Source organism: Oryzias latipes, chromosome 21, assembly GCF_053564925.1.
Source record: "Oryzias latipes strain Hd-rR chromosome 21, Olatipes_Hd-rR_3.1".
NCBI classification, from domain to species: Eukaryota; Metazoa; Chordata; class Actinopteri; order Beloniformes; family Adrianichthyidae; genus Oryzias; species Oryzias latipes.
The window spans coordinates 15,845,558-15,863,462 of NC_136257.1; the positions used below are offsets into that span (position 1 = coordinate 15,845,558).

Here is a 17,905-nt window from a genome sequence, read left to right on the forward strand (position 1 = left end):
AAACAATATTAAATAGACACAAGATGACATGGTGGTGTAGTGATTAGCACTGTCGCCTCACAGCAAGAGGGTTGGAGGTTCCATACCAGGCCTGGAGCCTGTCTGTTTGCATGCATGTTTTTTAGCACAATTTTTAGAGAGAATTTCAACATACCTGGGGTACTCTCACAAGTATCTGCCAATTCTTCATTGCCATGCCGAGCTCTATAATGCCTCAGCATTGATGAAGTGCTCTTATTGATATAAGATAGCTCTAGTTAATTTATCTGAAAACAATTCAGGACGATCCATGATCAAGCAAAACTCCATCCGACAAACCCACAACATGTTGATACAGTTTGTTTCCTGATAAACACACTTTGGCGCGCCACATCCAAACGATACAGTTCCTGAATTGGTCACGTGGTTCTTTCTTAAAGCAAGACACGCACCGATACGAGGTTTCCCTCTTGAGCTCTCGGCACAGTGCTGATGCACCAGTGTCGCTCGTTGCATCACGAGTACATACTGGGTATTTATATTATACTTACTGGCTATTTACATGTTGTGCAAAGGTGTCTTTTGTCGTACTTACCACATATAAGAACAACGTAAGTACAAATAAAGTACCTTGACCTTTAGGTCTGCACTCGTTGTATGTCTCGAGGTATTTACCATGACTTAACCACAGAAACTACCACTTAAGTACAATGAAACTGTACTGTAAAAGAAAGTCAGCCCTATTTCCACTCAACAACATGGTATTTACTTGGTACTTGCCCCTTAAGTATAATGAAACTGGACTGTAAAAGAAAGTCAGCCCTATTTCCACTCTATTACTTGGTACTTTCAGTAGTAAATTCTGGGTATGTTCACGTATTACCTTCCAGTACAGTGTACATACAAACTTGGTCTTCTGACCTTACCAAATGAGACAATGCTAACTTGTTGGTAAAGGTGAAGTAACTGCATTGTAAAAACATGTTCTGGCCTGATTACTTCTTGTAACAAGTGGCAAATTTAAAGAGAAACAAGACAACAGTGAAAACAACAATCTTCAATATGATACACCTCTGCAGCATACAAAGTGTCATCACAATGAAATTTGTTTTAAGTACAAAACGGTAAAAAGGAGCATTCCAAAGAACAGATTCTTTTTTCATATTATTTATCTTTTCTTCCAGAGTTTTGTGTTGTTCCAGGAATGATTCACACTCCTTTGCATGGCTCATGAGTTTGTCACCCACCGTGAAAACAGGAAATGGCCACAGATCCTCACCTTTTTCCAGCCATAGTAATTTCTACAATAATTGCAGTCAAATCTATTGTATTTTCGTCTCTATTACACTGACGACAAGCGGGGTTGTGCTTTTTGTCCGTTGAAATTCCTTCAGCAGAATTTGGTAATGGTGCAGGACTTCTTCAGGGTTTGTAACTACAAGAAAAATCACAATAAAAGCTCAAATGAACATAAAAAGCATCACGACTTTGATGAAATACAAAGTATATTTAAGTTATTTAATCATTTCTGTAATGAGTTTGATAAATCTATGTGAATTCTTTATTGCTTTGACTGCAATGATTGAAATCAATTATCCTCATGCATAAACACGATAGAATATTCACAACTTCACTTTTTTGAAGTATAAAGTATATTTTAGCTACATTAAACAGAAACAGCTAAGACAAAGAATTACAAAAGTAATGTTTTAATAGGCAATTGCTGTGTGTATTTCTTCTTTACAAATATTATTTGCACCTACAATTAGCATTAGCATAAACCACATGGCAGTGTGGCAGAGGTGTGCGGGGAGGCTGGGGGCAGGCAGAGGTGGCTATTAAAGAGGCCAATCTCTTGGAGAATTTTAAAGGAAAACTGTCCCTCCACTACTGTGTCTTAGGGTGTATTCAGACTGCACACATTTGGTCCACTTTGAGTGACGCAGCAATCTGAATACACTCAAGCGGACCCTTCTCCAGGACCAAAAACAGCTATCGGATCCATCTTTGGAGGTGATCTCGATTCGTTTCCAATCGGACTGAGCTTCGGTTCACACTGAGATTCCTCAGTCTGAATACAATTCATCCACGGAGCAGAACAACTGGACCAAAACGGCCACTTTAGCCGACGTAAACAGAGTAGGAATAAAGGAAAAAAATGAGTAGTGGACAAATATAAAGTAAAGATTGCCGTGTTATTAAACAGAAAAAAGCGTCCAACTGCTTACTTGTTAGAACTTTTCTTTTAACACGCCTAAAAAACGCTCCTTACATGCTTTTTTCTGTGTCTCGTTGTGCGGCACCAGCTGTTGTGACATCATTCTTGTTCCTTAACAGAATTCTCTTTAAAACAAGGCCATATCACCACAACAATGAAACACAGAGACTCATTGAAATGTGTTTGGATGAATTCAGGCTCATTAAAACAACTTTTAACGTGATCCACATTGCTTCTCACTATTTTCCTGACAATCTATATGTCATAAACACTTATCAGTGTACCTTCATACCTGACATTTCCTCTTTACTGCAGTTGCTAGCATCCTCCGAGTTAAAGCACGTCTCTTTGTCAGTGACTGCATAAAAGCATGCCTTCACTGTATCAAAGAAACAAGTAGAAGGTATTTTTCCCAATGTTCAAAACTGGTAATTGAAAGTTTTAATAAGTTAACCGTCCTGATAAAAATTGTAAAGCGGAGCACGCCAGTCTTTCTCTTGTTATTGTGCCCCGCCCTCATAGCTCCTGGCCAATGGCTGACAAGATCTTTAGTCTCGTGGTTTTGTTTACAAGCTTTTAATACAGACCAGGCTGCACGGTGGCGCAGTGGGTAGCGCTCTTGCCTCACGGCAAGAAGGCCCCCAGTTCAAATCCTGGTTGGGGGACCTGAAACAGAACATAAATGGGGTAGTTTGCATGTTCTCTCTATGCATATGTTGGTTCCCTCTGGGGTCTCTGGCTTACTCCCACAGTCCAATCTCCAAAAATAGGTTAATAGGTCCATAGGTTAATTGGCAACTCTAAATTGTCCCTAGGTGTGACTGTGAATGGGTGTGTGATTGTGGCCTTGCGACAGACTGGCAAACTGTCCAGGGTGTCCCCTGCCTTCGCCCACAAGTAGCCGGGATAGGCTTCGGCACCCCCGAAAGAAGATGAATGAATGACTGAATTAATGAATACAGACCAAATGCAAGATTCCGGACTTGATCCAGAATAAATTAAGCATCTACTACACCCTTCGGATCTGCTATTTGACTTTTAATTATTGTATTAGGTATAGCTTGACCTTGTTTACACCTCCTTGGATGGTGGTGGAAGGTGCTCTGGAAATAAATTAATGAAATGTTTCTTTTTTGGTTTTTAATTGACTCCTGCAGCATTTTTGCTCAGGTAAATAAACTGTCTCAGTACAGAGCTGACCGTCTTTTTCAGAGCGGTTCTCGTGTTCTCATGTGGCTGCTTCACCAAATGAGAGTGTACAAACTGATCTCTCAATACAGATCTCTTGAATGATCCAGCTGTTTTTTTTTTTCCATAATGAATGATATGACCTTTTGTAAACTGTGTGGGAATCAAGGCATCTCAGAGGGGGGGGGGGGGGTATTTTGGTACATGGTCTTTGCACAAGATGGAGCTCTAATTTAAGAAAACAATGTTAGGACAGACTATGTTCAAGATGGGTTTCAGAGATTTGTGAGCACTGTGACAGTAATCTATCTGTCACTTACATGCATGCACTGTGGTTCTGTACACCTGTTCAGGCTCTCTGGTAACAGGTATGTGCTGATCTATCAGTTTGGCTCAATGTTTCAATCACGGCTTCACCGTCACTTTGTGTGCTTGGGGTGCCATTGATACAGAAGGAGGATTAGTATCTATAATCTTCACAACTCTTTGTAAAGCAAAAAAAATACTAAACTGGAAGAAAAACAAAAATTAGAATGTAAGTCAATACAGCAATCTGCTGTTTGATCTTATCAGCTTGGAAAAAACAGAGTTTAAGTAACTCTTGAGAAGAAAATAAAGAATTCAGTCTCTCTGGTCTACTATTGCTAACTCAAGGGTATGGAGTACCTGGGGACTGCTGCTCCTTCTCTGTCTGATGTGGTTTTGGGGTGGGGTTAGGGCTTTCTGGTGTCTGATGGGGGCACTGAATGCTCCGTTGGTGGGGTCTGGTTCGGCCCCTATGTGGGGCGAGTGGGGGTGTTGCATTGTATTTCTTGCTTGGGCGTGGGGAGGTGTGGATAGCACAATTGGGTGGGAATCTGTCTTGGCTCTGGGGGGGCTGCCTGCGCCGGATTGGCTGTCCATCTGCACCTGGGGCTGGGACGGGGAGAGGGCAACCCTGTTGGGGCTCGTGGTTGATCCGGTTGACACATTCCATGGCTGCCATGCATGGAAAGGGATGCCTGAGTTCTTTGGGAATACCATAAACTGGGATAACATCATATCTGAGCCGGGGGGAGTCCGTGTCCCTGTGGTGTGGGCTTTGGCTCCTTGCTGGGCTGGGGGCTGCACTCTCCGTGGTCCTGTCCCTCCCTGCTCTCTGGCGTTTGGGGATCGTGAGTCGGTGCTGCTAGCCCTGGTCTGGGTGTCTAGCTGGATTCCCCGGTGGTTGTATTTCATGTATCTGCTGTACCATGTCGGTGTTGGTAGGCCCTGGCTTCTTCTGCGGTGGGGGTCTTGGTGTGGGGAAGGCCCGGGCACTGTCTCTATTTTTACATTCCATCATCCATCTCAGCAAAACATAAACACCCACCTGAGCACAGGTGTCAGCTCACCTTGCACAAAAAGTATTTGACAGAATGAAATGCTTTACATGTGTTTGTTTGTATGCATATGTGTGTGAACTGTAGTTGTGTTGTATACATGTTGACATGATTGTACGTGAAGATTTTTGAAAACAACAGGCATATTTGTAACACTTGAGAATGTGTGTGGACAGGCCCCGCCCCTTTTGACAAAAATTTACACCAGACACTAATGATAATCCTCCAGCATCTTGTTGCTTAATTATTGTACCCCCCCAAACTTCTGTTATCATCCTTCAGATTTTCTTATCTCCCCTTTTTCCCCTTTCTTCTGTGCCCTCACCCCCTGTCTCCAACATCACTCCCTTCTTTCCTCCCCTTCTTTTCCATCCAGTCCAACAAAAAAAGGAAACAAACATAATCAATATTAATAAAGTTTAGTCTAAATTGCAAAATGGGTTTATTCAAATATATACTTGTGTGTCAGAAGACCCGCAACCCCCTGTTGTAGCAGTAAAATCTGTCCAACACAAAAGACCTTAAAATCCTATCTGTCTGCTCAGCTGTTGAAACGGACAATTCAAAAAAAAAGAAGAAAAACAATGTAAGCACAATTTCTTTGCCTTTCAATTTCATTTTCCAAATCACTGGCAGCATTAAAGTACAAGATGAAGCTGTGGTGGGGCTTAAATGCCCTGCAGGTTGCTTGTTAAACAAAACACACTTTTCTATGACTGCTGGGTTGTGCCTCATTGTGCCAATAAAATCTGTCTCCCCTTTGCAGTTGAAGATCTGTCACAGGCTGAAAGAGCTGAGTCCCCCTGGTGGGAGTTTCACAACACACAAATTAGTTGAAGGGGTCGTTGCAAAAAATGGATGTTTCTGGCCCACCAGGTGCTTTAGTCCGGCCCACACATCATAAGGATGTTTAAAAAAAAAAGCATGTTTTTAGTCCATTCCTGTGGCGAGTTACAAATTTTTAAAAGAAATAACCGAAATGCGCAATTGCGCCACTAGGGGGAGCAAAGGAAAAGAAAAACAGGTGAAACAGCATATCTCTGCACCTGTCAAAAGTGAAACCTAACGGCTCTGCATCTGGGTAGGTAGTAGTTTGGTTCCCTGTGAGCCTCACCACTGTTACATTGCCATAAAAATGATCAGTAGTGACACCCTAATGACCAAAATGTTGTCAAAAAGAAAAAAAAGGTTGAAGTGGAGTGCTGAGCTTTCCAGGAAAAATGGAAAGAGTTTTATTTGTTCACAGAGCTAAGTGCAAAACCTGCATGCTTGGTGTGTCATCAACAGGTCGCACTGCTCAGAGGATATAACTTTCAGCACCACTTTGAGACTGACCATAAAGAAATGTTTCACCATTTGCAGTTAAGAAAAAATAAGATTTATCAACTATTAGCTGGACTGATAAATAACTGTCTGCATTTACTGCAGCCATGACGTCAGTGATGGAGCAGTGAGAGACACCTTATTGCAAACAAGTTGGTGCAAACATCCAAACCATTTTAAGATGGCGAACTTGTTAAAAAATGCTGAAAACTGCAGAAGTGTTGGACCCCAAAAAGCAGTCGACCTTTTCCAACATGTGTCTGTCAAGTATTACAATTGCAGATATAAAATCTCTGCTATGCCATCCCTGCCATGACAAAGGTGGATAAAGGTGGAGAAGATTTCATGTAATCCATGGAAACCAGTGAAGATCACAAATCATTGAAGAAAAAAGTTCAGCGCACTGTTTAGTGGGTCTAGATGACCTAACTCCCAATGTCAAAGTGCCTAGGATAGCACAAGGGTTAAGAAGAAGTAGAGAGTCATATGCCATTTACCATTTAACATTCACGGTCACGGTTCTGCTGGAGCCGATCCCAGCTAATGTTGGGTGAAGACAGGGTACACTCTAAACAGGTTGCCAGTCTGTCATAAGGCCAGAGAATCTCACACTCTCACATTCCCACCTAGGGACATTTTGGAGTGCCCAGTAAACCTATGAAGCATGCTGTTGGACCCAGCTGAAATTTAAAATGAATAATCTGTGTCTTTGTTTCCTTAATCTAACCTTAAACCAACAGACAACTGGATCTTGACGTTTCTCTTAATCTTCCACTTTCGGCTTCTCCCATCAGGGATCGCCACAGCGAACAAGTCGCATGGTAAACTTGGCAATGTAGGTCCAGTTTGACTGCCACAGGGTTGACGATCCGGGTGATGGGGAAAGGACCAATGTACCGGGGATGTAATTTCCGAGCTCCCCCTTTCAACGGCACATCGGATGAAGAAAGCCACACTCTGTCCCCCACCTTGTATTCAGGAGCTGCCGATCTGCGTCGGTTGGCCACTGCAGTAAACCGTTCCTGATTCTGCAGAAGTATGTGACGATATCTGCTCCATGTACGTCGACAACGCCTCACAAAAGCAGCGGGACCCGAGGTTGAAGCCGATTGTTCCTGGTGGGGAAAAAGAGGTGGCTGATAGCCATAGGCAGCTTGAAAAGGGGGAAAAACCAGAGGAATCTTGAAGGGTGTTGTGTGAATACTCAGCCCAGGGCAGCTGAGAAGACCAAGTGTTTTGGTTCTTGGCACACATGGCTTGTAAGGTTGTTTCCAAGTCCTGGTTGTAACGCTCTACCTGGCCGTTGGTTTGGGGGTGGAAACCTGAACTTAGGCTGACCTTGATCCCAAGGAGTTTGCAGAATTCTTTCCAGAAGGCGGCAACAAACTGCGGTCCTCGATCAGAAGTCTGCGGAAGGCCATGTAAACGAAACACATGCTTGGAGACAATAACAGCCAACTCCTTGGCTGACGGCAACTTCCGCAGAGGCACAGCATGGACCAGTTTGGAGAACCTGTCAATGATGGTGAGGATGACAACATTACCCTTAGAATTGGGTAACCCAGTAATGAAGTCCATAGAGATGTGGGACCAAGGTCTGGAGGGCACAGGTAGAGGTTGTAGGAAACCGGCGGGTGGTTTTCTGGGTACCTTGACGCTGGCACACACAGGACATGAGGATACGAAAGCCCGAATGTCTGAGGACACTGTGGGCCACCAAAACCGCTGGGCCACCAGAAACGCAGTCCTTGTGACTCCAGGATGGCAAGCCAACCGGGAGGAGTGCCCCCACTTGAGAACTGCTGGGCGAAGAGAGGGAGGAACAAACAGGCAGTTAGCAGGACATCCAGTAGGAATGGTAGTCACATCAGGGACTGAAGATTTGACCCTGCGCTCCAAGGCCCATCGAGACGCTCCCAGCACTAGATGCGGAGGAACAATAGTGGCAGCTGGCGTAGAACCCTCGGATTCCTCCTCCCGCTGAAATTGGCGTGAAAGAGCGTCCGCCTTGATGTTCTTACTGCCAGGCCGATAGGAGATGGAGAAATTGAATCTGTCAAAAAACAGGGCCCATCTGGCCTGGCGTGGGTTAAGTCTTTTGGCTGCTCGAATGTACTCCAGGTTTTTATGATCTGTCCAAACTAGAAACGGTTGATCAGACCCCTCCAACAGGTGACGCCACTCCTCCAAGGCTAACTTCACAGCTAGCAGCTCTCTGTTCCCCATGTCGTAGTTTCTCTCTGCAGGAGTGAGCTTGCAGGAGAAATACGCGCAGGGATGGACTTTGTTATCAGACGCCCTCTGGGACAAAACAGCCCCCACCCCAGACTCAGACGCATCTACCTCCACAATGAATTGTTTAGAGGTGTCCGGCTGAGTAAGGATAGGGGCTGCAGAGAAACGTCTTTTTAGCCCGTCAAACGCTTTATCAGCTCCCTCATCCCAGACAAAACGTACCTTAGCCGAGGTGAGTCTGTGAAGAGGTGCAGCCACGCCACTGAAACCTCGGATGAAACGCCTGTAAAAATTGGCAAACCCCAGGAAGCGCTGTAACTGCTTTCGTCCAGAAGGAACTGGCCACTCAAGAACAGCCTTAACCTTGGCATTGTCCATCTGAACAGACCCTGGGGTTATCACATGCCCAAGAAACTTAGTCCGAGTAGTGTGGAACTCACATTTCTCTGCCTTGCAATACAGCTGATTCTCGAGGAGGCGTTGTAAAACGGCTCTGACGTGCTGCACGTGGGTGTTAAGGTCTGGGGAAAAAACTAAAATATCGTCAAGGTATACAAACACAAATCTGTTAATCATGTCCTTGAGTATGTCATTAATAAGACACTGAAAAACTGCGGGAGCATTTGTAAGTCCAAAGGGCATAACAAGGTACTCGAAATGTCCACTGGGAGTGTTAAATGCAGTTTTCCATTCATCCCCCTCCCGTATGTGAACCAGATGGTATGCACTCCGCAGGTCTAGTTTAGTGAAGATCTGGGACCCCTTAACCAGATCAAAAGCGGACTGTAACAGAGGGAGGGGGTAAGTGTTCCGGACAGTAATGTTATTCAACCCCCTGTAATCAATGCAAGGCCGTAGTCCTCCATCCTGCTTTCCCACGAAAAAGAACCCAGCCCCTGCTGGAGAGGAGGAGGGACGGATGATTCCAGCCTGAAGACTCTCCTGTAGATACTCCTCCATGGCCTCCCGTTCAGGTAGAGACACAGGGTAGATGTGACCTTTAGGTGGTTGAGTCCCTGGTAGGAGGTCTATTGCACAGTCATAGGGGCGGTGGGGAGGCAGGGACTTGGCGCGAACCTTACTGAATATCACACTCAGGTCATGATATTCAGAAGGAACCATACGTAGGTCTAGAGGTCCAGGAAGCGGTTGCCTATCAACAGAAGATCGTACAGCTGCCGCAACCAAACAATTTAACATGCAAAAGGAACTCCAGGACAATACACGTCCGGAAACCCAGTCAATGTGAGGATTATGTTTACACAACCAAGTAAAAACCTAAAATAATCGGGGGCTTCAAAGAGTCCACCACATAAAACCACATGAGTTCATTGTGGTTACCTGAGACAGTCACATTTATATTTACAGTACGTGCAGAAACTCTGTACGTGATTGAGCCATTTATGGCATGAATTAACAACACAGTAGACAGAGGCTCGACAGGAATGGACAGTTTGTTCACCAAGTCTTGTGAAATCAAATTACCATCAGAACCGGAGTCGATCAGGGTCTCGAACTCCTCCCTCGCTCCTGCATGAGCCACTAGGACCTTTAAGGATGGCCGTGATGGTGGGGTAAAGGAGGAAACACGACTCACCAGATCCCTCCTATACTCAGGGCGTCCCAAACAGTTCCGGAGGAAATGCCCGGACTTTCCACAGTACAAACAAAGCCCCGCCTCCATACGCCTCCTTCGTTCAGCTGGGGAGAGAGGTCCTGAACGCGGGGGGAATGCAGATGGGGCACCTGCAGCGTGGGCACCTGCAGCGTGGGCACCTGCAGCGTGGGCACCTGCAGCGTGGGCTTCTGCACGTCCTCGCTCCCTCATTCTTCGATCTATGCGAACCGCCAAGTCGATCAGCCTCTCCAGCTCGTCTGCTACCTCCCTCGCCGCCAGCTCGTCTGCTCGCAGGAGAGACCCTGAAGAAAAACGTCCACCAGCGCTTCGTCCGACCAGCGGGTGCTGGCGGCCAAAGTCCGGAATTCCACCGCGTAATCCATGACACTACGAGAGTCTTGCTGGAGACGGAGAAGCTCCGCGGCGGCTGTTCGGTGGGGCGTGGTCGGATTGAACACTGAGAGCAGGTGAGAGGAAAAAACTCGAAAAGAGCTGCAAAACTCGGCACGTCTGTCCCACTCTGCCAAACCCCAGCGCTTGGCCCGACCGGTCAGGAAACTCAGAGCAAAAACCACTTTGCTCTGCTCAGAGGGGAACTCACTTGGTCTAAACACAAAATGGAGCCGACAGGAGGACAAAAATGCTTCACAATCCTCAGCTGTCCCATCAAATGGCTCAGGAGATCCCAGCTGGATCTGGTCGGAAGAAGATGGGGAAATGTGCTCTAAAGTCGAGAGACGGTCACAGAGTGTCTGTAATCCGGCTTTATATCCCTGCAGTTCTTGGTACAGAGCAGCAGAGTCCAGATCTGCAGATGGCTGGGGTAAGTTTCTGTTCTCCATACTTCCCGCTGGGTTTAACATGGTTGGAGCATAATGTTACGGCTGGTCAGAGAGGATAAACCCAGAAGCAGGAAGACTCAAACAAATCCATAAAGTTTTAAGCTTTTACTTGGCCCAAACAAGACCCAAACAGAGAAGATGCTCCAACACAAAACACAGAGAGAACAGAACTTAAATAGGAAGCAACATGATTGCAGGCAGCTGTGATCAATTAGTGAGGGACCACAGCTAACCTGCCAGAAATGCAACCAAAAGAGACACCACTAGAGGGCAACCATAACACTGAAAGCAAACTTTTTTTTCGCATGAACCAGAGTACTTGTCTGGTGGTCTCTTTTCTAGCTAACCCCAATTTTGTGGAAAATGAAGCGAATCTTCTCATCTACTTTGTTAGATTTGGCAAGTTTCACTTTGCAAAATGTGTTAATTGTGTAAATGTGTAATGGGTGTGGGACCTATATCTTATGAATCATTCATTCATCTTCTTTACCCGTTTTCTCCGTTTCTGAGTCACGGGGCTACTTCTTCATTCAAACAAATTATCATTTAGAGGGAACAATTTAATTATTTCGTGGGACCTATTTAAGTATTGCATGGGAGCAAATTACTATTTCATGGTAACGAAATACTATTGTGTGGGAACTAATTAATAATTTGTGGGAACGAAATGCCTTTTGGTGGGAACGATTTGATTATTCTTTTTCCCATGTCAGGTCACAGGCTCCGTGCTTTACGGTTGCAACAAGAGCTATTTTAAAAAATCAATGCTTTTGGAAATGACCAGTTTTCTTTGAAAAGTCTTCAAAAGTCCATTGCAGTCCTTTGCTTCTAAGTACAAACTGCTTGTAAAACACTGATCAGTTTTCAACTTACAGAGTTCCTCCGTCTTCCTCTTCATCTCCACCCTCTTCCTCTTCATCTCCTTTGTGTCTCCCTTAAGATTTTTGCCATTTGATCCTCTTTTATCTTCTCTTCCACTTGTGTTTTTTTTCTTTTTTGTCTTGTGTGTCTTGCTCAGAGAATTTTGATCTGAGAGTTTGCCATCAGGGAGATGGAGAGGAAGACCAAAACCTGACAGAAACAGCTTTGGATTTCAGCAGCTCTGTGTGACGGATGCTTAAGGGGCTTATGTGGAGAACACACTGAATCCTCAGGCCCGTATAAACAATGACGCGCCGACAAATAACATTTGATCAGCATGATAGGAAGCAGACAGAAGTTTAATGATGTACTCTGTCTCTGTGTACAGCCCTCTGTGATTTTCAGTGCAGTCAGTGTAGCACAGTGTAGCAGCTCCTGTCTGTGAGCAGGAAAACGGAAATCACATGGAGTAAGACTGAGATTAGGCAGAAAAACTAAACATGCAAACCCACATTTTTCACAGCTGCCAGTCTGTATTTACTTTAGAGGGGTACTTTTCTGAGTGGGTGGAAAACACTTTCACATTCCGTCCTGAATATCATGACATTTGTTTGTGTTTTCATCAGGACATGAAAACATTTAACAGACTTGTCGCAGGACTGATTCCAGTTGGAAATCTTAACTTTGATGTCTCTGTTTCTGGAACCTTCTGATAAGATTTATTTGGTCTGCATTCCAGTGAGAAGACTCGAGGAAGTCAGAGATGTTACGTTTACACTGGGGTAGTGACCCGCTAAACGTGCATTTCTTGTATGTAGAGTCCAAAAGCTCATGCAAAAACCTGCGTAGCTATGCATGAACATCAGAGTTTTGTATGTGCCAATGTGCGTTTAGGTAATTTTAAATAGACTTTTCATTGAAAGTGGTCACTTGAACGCATGTTGCCAAGACTGGTGTGAACGTTGCTTAAGGGGGAAGTACATTAACAACATGTGATGCTACAGGTAAGCAGCTTCAAGCTAGTGCACTGGTGGAGCGTCTGTCTGAAACTGGGAGGTCGTGAGCTTAAAATCGTTGCTTGGGTCATACCAAAGACTGAAATTGGCACAGTGGTGACAGCATTAAGAGTTGCAGGGGTTTAATGAGGGGTTTAATTACCAAATGGTCTCCAAGTACAACTTTGAGAGCTGCTCACCACTTCCATACAGAGGGTGGGGGTGGGGGTATTTGAGAACAGATCAAGCTTCACACACCCAGTTTTGAAGCAAATGATGGAACTTTACCTTTATTGATCTTTGACCTACTAACAAACCAGAATTAAATTTTGGATTGAAAGCCTCCAGCCAAGTGCAATACAGTGTTCCACCTATTGCAGATCACCTTCCATGATCTTGCCATTGTTCAGATTCTTTTCAATGTCTTTTTGCATGTTTTTTTTTTACTGCGCAGTGTGATCTGTGTTCTGATTAGCTGCAGATTTTGTCTGTCAATCTTCTCAGAGGATATTGATCACAATCAGATTTTTGTTTTCATTTCAGTACTGGACTTATTTTCCTTTGAAAGTTTGAACTTTGAGAGTTCAAAAAAGAGACAAAAGTAGTTTAATTTAGTAGAATGGCCCTGAAGTGCAAATCACATTAACAAATCACTCAACACAAAAACATTTTAAAGATCACAACAAGAATTAAATAAGCAAAGCAAAAATTTAAAAACACAATTACATGTAAAAATTGCAGAAAATAAAATACAAAAAACTAAAACAAAAAAGAGTTGATCGCGTGTAATTTTCCAAGAAAAAACAAAACAAAATATTAAAAATCAAAACACAATGAGAAACTGGAAAAGGTAGGTACAATAAGAATAATACTGTTTGGATGATGATGTTGTCCGTCATTTCAACTGAAAAATATTTGACATGAAGCGAGACTGCATATCATCATGGATATAAACTTATATTTGGACAAACGTGCAGAAAGTTTGACGTTCGTCAAAACAGTGTTGGCAGATGCAAATTTGACGCACAGTTGCGTTAGGTGTGAATGCAGCATTGCTTTTTCTTCTCTTCAGGGAGTCACAATTATATTGTTTCTTGAATTTTAGATTTAAACTCCTCATCAGTGAAAACCAAAAATAGAGAGAGAGATTTTTTTAGATGATATTTGTTGTTTTAAAACACTGGAATTTAAGCCATTTACAAAACAGTTTTTATCTACTTAACATTAACCTTTGATGTACGGAAGAGGATTAGGGCCATGGACAAAGAAAAAAAATTCTGAATTTAATCTCAGAATTCTGACTTTAAACTCAGAATTCTGACTTTAATCTCAGAACTACGGAGGCCTGTGAGCTACTTCCTTCAGTTAGCTTTAGCAGCACTGTGTAGTCATACATGCCAAGTGGATCTAACGAAAATGTCTTCTTTAAGTTTCTTGTTGAGTGCTTGAAGTTTACCAGAGGCCACTGTGTTAACAGCACAACACAAGGTGAGTAAAAAGAGATCTATATATTTTGCTAGCATTCAAAGGGACAAAACGGGTTTAGAAGATTAATAAAAAATAAGAAATAAAGTCAAATTAGAAGGAAAAGGTATGTCAGTTATCTGCAGGTATTCTCAGATATGTACTATCACACATATAAATAAAAACAAAACAACAAAATAAATAAAAAATCAAGATCACTTGACAGCAGTGATAGCAACAAAGAAAAAAAACAAATTTAGTTAAAATGTATAAAATAAAAAAAGGATGAAATAAAAATTGATTGATTCCATAACAATTAAATTATTTGGTTACCATAGCTCCAATAAAAACGACAGATAAATAAAAAAAAATAAAAAAATAAATGTGCTTAAAAATAATAACAAGAACAAGTGTCCAGTGTCTTAGAAGCAATGTAGACTCTAGCATCTGATGGGAAGAAATCTCATCAAAAGGACTTATTTTCTGCAATGACGTGTTGCAGACTCCACAGTAAGGGATGTGATCTGCCATTTCTGGATTCTCCAAAGTAATGACATCACTGTCAATCTGCACAAAAGAAAATACATTCGTTTTAAAAAATAATAAATTAGTTTAATTTGATATCACAGCACAGGGGACATAGGAAAAAAAACAAGTCCAGTAGTATTTTCAAAAGTGTAAATACAAAAGTGATAAATGGAGCTTTTTTTTTTCTTTTTTTTTTGCTGTGTGCAAACATTTGACATAAATGTAATTGGTGGCTGTTTATAAGCCCACTAAAACTGGACAGATGTGGTTAATCAGGTGAATCCGAACGGACTATGAAAATGCACCTGAGAGAAAATACACAAACAAAACACTAACAAAAATATATTGTATTAAATGTTATGAAAGTGTATGATTCAGTGACGGGGGACTGTCGATTGCAGAGTGTTTGTTTGGCAATGAGATAATATAAAGAGACAACGTGTCACGTGAAGAGAAGGCTGAAAACTGAATGTTATTGTGTTGCAGTCTAAAGATCGGTGGCTATCATGCATGGTAAAACACGGCAATCTGTTTAACATATGTAGAGAGTTTTTTCTGAAGGCTATGAAAAAAAGAAATTATAAGGTAGTTGTTGATATAAATGGGCATGACAATGAGGGTACTAAACACATCTACACAAAGCCCTTTTTGCACCAGCTATGCAAAGCCCGGCATTGCTGTTGCAAAATGCTAGCATAAGCCTGCTGCCCGCATAATTACAAGATCCAGTGTAAAAAAAATTCTTTTTTATTTATTTTCTGTTCTTCCATTAGCAAAATGACCTCCTCTGGTAAGCCTTGAGCATGCAAAAAGACACTTACAGACGTCAATTTTGTTGGTTTCATTCCTGCAGATCCTCGGACTCTGCAGTGCTGAACGATGTGGCTCACATGCGCCAGTAGCGCATAATTCTGAGATTAAAGTCAGAATTCTGAGAATAAGGTCAGAATTCTCAGAATAAAGTCAGAAATCTGAGATTAAAGACAGAATTCTCAGAAAAAAGTCAGAATTCTGACATTAAAGTCCGAATTTTCTATGCCCTTTTCTTTTTCTCCATGGCCCTAATCCTCTTCCGTATTGGTGGCTTTTGTTTTAGTTCAAATTAAATGAAGAATTTCTGCATTGATGTCTTGGTTTGAAGAGTCTTTTCTTAGCTTGCCTCTGGTCAAATGAAGCCATATATCACATTCAGTGTTTGTGTGCCTTTCAGCACCAGTGAAGGCGCTGGGTGTAGAATCCATGCAACACATGGTTGACAGGTTGTTTACTATCTTGTCACTCTGGAGGTTAAAGCATTACAGCTGAAAGACAAAAACTTCATCCTGAACTGCAGCTGCCAATTAACATGAATCAATGCAAACAAAATGTGGATAAAAACAAGCCGCTGCATTGAGAGCGCTTTCTTCCTTTCACGGGATATCCTGTTCTGACTGATTTCTCCATCCTTGCCGTTATTTCTGCCCCTTTGTTTTCAGACTGAAAATGAAGTTGAGCCGAGCTTCAGAATAAGTCAATTTAGCTGGTTTTCTGACAATCCATCCTTACGAAAAGACTAGTAAAGACAATGTAAGAGCTCTCCTGCCGTCCTTTCCCCTCTCAGCCCAATAATATATACTTTTTCTTTTTCCTCGCTGGCCTCCTTTTTGTCATGAGCGAGTAATAAGAACATGATGAGACAGAGATAGTCCAGTTTATCTTCTCCACCAGGGCCCTGCTGGGACCATGGACAGAAAACGTATTCTTATCCAAAACTTTTTGGGAGACATTTTCTATCAAATTTATACTATCATGGAGGCACTAAGGCCACAGGCAGCTATCTACAACAACACAGAGTACCAACAGCAACCTAAAAACCATTTCCAGCAGAGGAAACCAAATTATAGTCAGCGTGTCCCACACGATTCAAGGAAGGTTTATTTTCTACCCTTCTCTTTTGAGATACAATGCAGATAAGAAACTGCTTGTTTCAAATTGAGACACAGAGTGGGCGGCCTGGTTTTAAACCCACAAATATTTTTTTTTAATTGTATTTCACTAACTTGTAAAACAAAGAAAAAAGACAAACATTTTGAGTATTTTAGCACAGACAAACTGAAGGACTGAGAAAGCCAATGTCAGACACTAACAATGCAAAATCCCCAAAAAAGTAAATACAAGGTCCAAAAGCACAAAAGGAAAATGTTTAACACCAACTTTGTTTTTAATCAGCCTTCAGCTACATTCACACCAGCCTCTGCAACACGTGCACAAAACTCTCGCGTTCATGCATAACTACATACGTTTTAAAACCGTTTTCAGCTCTATATACAAAACGCATAGCCACTGAATGTGGATTGCTGGTCCCACTTTGACCAGTCAGAGACTCGGGTGACGAGCCTGACAACTTCTGTGTTGCTTTTCAAATAAAGATAAACCAAGGCCACTTTCCTGACATGATGGTAGTTCATATCCACCATAGCAAGACTGCTAGCAATGAACCAAATCGTCCTCACAGGTAGATACAGGCTATCTGCTATCTGCTATCTCACAAAATATCATGGTCAAAGACCACTCAGTGAACCTGTGAAGACAAAATGTTTATTTACATTTTCTATGGGCAGGCTGTGAGCTACAGGTCAAAGCTCATGCTAGGATGAGTAAGGGGGAAGGGGGCGTTGTATAGATTTTTTATTCCCCCCGGAGGAATTTTGCAAGAAGGGCTGTTGGTGCTGTTTAAGTGTGTGCAGCAAGACTGCTAGAAATGAGGACATTAGACAATCAGTGCGTGGTATGTGTGAAAAGATTGCATTTACTTAATTGAGTTATGGCAACCAGTTGCACACAAACTCAAGTTTTCTTATTGATTTGACTTTTTTCAAACTTTCAGGTAAACTTTAAGAACACACAATATGAGACAGACTTCACCAAATGGTAAAAAATGGCAGCTTATTTCTAATTTATGAAAAGCTATGAGGAGTTAATGAATAATGGACAGATTATGAGCGCTTTGAGCGTCTGGAAAAGCGCAGATAAATCTAAGCCATTACTATTTTTATTATTATTATTATCATTATTATTATTATTATAATTATTATTTCAAAAGACAAAAATAGATATATAAATGATATTAGCAGCCTAAACTGTTTATAAATACACTAGCAGTCACAGAAAAAAGTTAAAACTGAATTGAAAAAAAATCTAAATACAGTAAAATTAATTGTGTAGTGAAGGACCCATCTTGGATGGATTTTTATCTGAAGATAAATGAGGAAGAAGAACAGATTTTCAATGATCATGACCCCACAAAAATTTCA

The 17,905-nt window shown here is 42.2% G+C and overlaps 1 protein-coding gene across 1 annotated transcript in view; it reads left to right on the top strand.

Moving 5' to 3' along the window:
* htr2aa (5-hydroxytryptamine (serotonin) receptor 2A, genome duplicate a) overlaps positions 1-17,905 on the top strand; it is a 179,017-nt gene that overhangs the window by 157,790 nt on the left and 3,322 nt on the right. The window lies entirely within an intron of this gene.